This window comes from Trachypithecus francoisi, unplaced genomic scaffold (genome assembly GCF_009764315.1).
Source record: "Trachypithecus francoisi isolate TF-2019V2 unplaced genomic scaffold, Tfra_2.0 Lachesis_group21, whole genome shotgun sequence".
In the NCBI taxonomy this organism is placed as follows: domain Eukaryota; kingdom Metazoa; phylum Chordata; class Mammalia; order Primates; family Cercopithecidae; genus Trachypithecus; species Trachypithecus francoisi.
Genome location: NW_022681467.1, coordinates 52,437,690 through 52,440,211, shown reverse-complemented (window position 1 = coordinate 52,440,211; position 2,522 = coordinate 52,437,690). Strand labels below are relative to the sequence as shown.

The following is a 2,522-nucleotide window of genomic DNA, read 5'->3' as shown; positions in this document are numbered from 1 at the left end:
CCTCCCCTCCGTGAAACTTTCTGAAGCCCCAGAAATGCCCATTCCTGCCCCTTTTAATGTTTTCTCCAAAGCACTTCTCACCCCGGGAACACTCAGTGCATTTTACACATCCGTGGTGTGAGCTGTCTAGGTCCTCACCAGGATGAACCGCCTGAAGGCAAATCTCTTTCTGCTGTGTCCTCAGCACCCAGAACAGTGTCTGGCACACAACGGACACTCTATTGAGTTTTAAATTTTTTAATATATTAAATTTTAAAAATACATGGAACGGTTCATGAATTTGCATGTCATGCTTGCGCAGGGAGCATGCTGATCTCTGTATCGTTCCAATTTTAGTATATGTGCTGCTGAAGCGAACACAGAGTTTAAAGCTGTGTTGAATGACTACATGAATGTACTTATGCTAGAAAACAAAACAGAGGGTGCCCAGAGCCTGAAGCCCACCAATAAAGATAGTTGGGGAGAGGGCAAGAGTGGCCCAGCGACATACAATATGTTTTTAAAACGTGTATTCATTGCCATAGGGATATTTTCCCATCTATCAGACTGTCAAGAATGCAGAATACTAGCCAGAGGCCAGGCGGGGTGGCTCACATCTGTATTCCCAGCACTTTGGGAGGCCGAGGCAGGTGGATCATTTAAGGTCAGGAGTTCGAGACCAGCCTGACCAACATGGTGAAACCCCGTCTCTACTAAAAATACAAAAAAAAAAAATTAGCCGGATGTGGTGGTGCACGCCTGTAGTCCCAGCTATTCGGGAGGCTGAGGCAGGAGCATCACTTGAACCCAGGAGGCGGAGGTTGCAGTGAGCCAAGATTGCACCACTGCACACCAGCCTGGGGGACAGAGTAAGACTCTGTCTCAAAACAAAAACAAAAACAGAATACTAGCCGGCTGCGGTGGCTCACGGCTGTAATCCCAGCACTTTAGGAGGCCCAGGTGGGTGGATTGCTTGAGCCCAGGAGTTTAAGACCACCCGGGGCAACATGATGAAACTCCATCTCTACAGAAAAATTAGCCAGGCATGGTATTGCACAACTGTAGTCCCAGCTACTTGGGAGGCTAAGGTGGGAGGATCACCTGAGCCCTGGAGGTAGAGGTTGCAGTGAGCTAAGTTCACGCCACTGCACACCAGCCTAGGCAACAGAGGGAGACTCTGTCTCAAAAAAAGCTTAAATTAAATTAAATTAAAATTTTAAAGGATTCAGAATAAAATTAAGAATATATTAATCTAACTTGGCAAGAGCTGGAGACCCAGCCCTTGTGTGGGGCTGCTGGAAGGGGTTCTCAGGTCAGTGTCTCTGGGGGCCAACATGCTGTGTGGGGTGATCAAAAACCTTAGAGATGCGCACACCCTCTTGGGCCAACAATGACACGTCTAAGATTCTTTTTTTCTTCTTTTTTTGTGAGACAGAGTCTTGCTCTGTCGCCAGGCTAAAGTCCAGTGGCATGATCTCGGCTCACTGCAACCTCCGCCTCCCGGGTTCAAGCAATTCTCCTGCCTTAGCCTCTCGAGGAGCTGGAATTACAGGCACACGCCACCACACCCAGCTAATTTTTGTATTTTTAGTAGAGAAGGGGTTTCACCATGTTGGTCAGGCTGGTCTCGATCTCCTGACCTCCTGATCCACAGTGCTGCCTCAGCCTCCCACAGTGCTGGGGTTATAGGCGTGAGCCACCGCACCCGGCATGCCTAAGATTCTCAATTCGTCTTTAGTGTCTTGGTCACTGTGTGACTCCCTCTGGTTGGGTCTCACTTTTGTAAACTCCCTGGAGGCTCCAATTCCATTTCCAGGGTCAGTTGGGACCTCATCGCAGCCAGGGAACCGTGGGGCTCTGAACTGCAGTTACTAGACAGATGACGACAGTACTTCCTGGGAGGCCTATTTGGAGGATTAAAATGTAATAATGGTCGGGCACGGTGGCTCATGCCTGTAATCCCAACACTTTGGGAGGCTGAGGCAGGCGGATAACTTGAGGTCAGGAGTTCGAGACCAGTCTGGCCAACACAATGAAACTCCATCTCTACTAAAAATACAAAAATTAGCCAGGCGTGGTGGCAGGCACCTGTAACCCCAGCTACTCGGGAGGCTGAGGCAGGAGAATCACTTGAACCCAAGAGGCAAAGGTTGTAGTGAGCTGAGATCACTCCACGGCACTCTAGCCTGGGCAACAGAGTGAGACTCGGTCTCAAAAAAAAAAAAAAAAAAGTAATAATGGATATAAAACATTTGGCCTGGCCCCTGGTGCATACTAAGTGCTTAATACACAATATCTGGGCTGGGAGCAGTGGTTCACGCCCATAATCCTAGCACTTTGAGAAGCCTAGGTGGGCGGATCACCTGAGGTCAGGAGTTCGAGACCAGCCTGGACAATATGGTGAAACCCTGTCTCTACTAAAATTATAAAAATTAGCCGGGCATGGTGGTGCATGCCTGTAAGCCCAGCTACTCAAGAGGCTGAGGCAGGAGAATCACTTGAACCCAGGAGGTGGAGGTTGCAGTGAGCCGAGATTGTGCCAC

At 49.0% G+C, this 2,522-nt stretch overlaps 1 non-coding gene across 1 annotated transcript; it reads right to left on the bottom strand.

The window, feature by feature from the left end:
* Positions 1 to 256: 256 nt before the first annotated feature.
* On the bottom strand, positions 257 to 360 carry LOC117069197. Its single transcript, XR_004431441.1, has one exon. It is a non-coding gene; the product is annotated as a U6 spliceosomal RNA (small nuclear RNA).
* Positions 361 to 2,522: the final 2,162 nt, after the last annotated feature.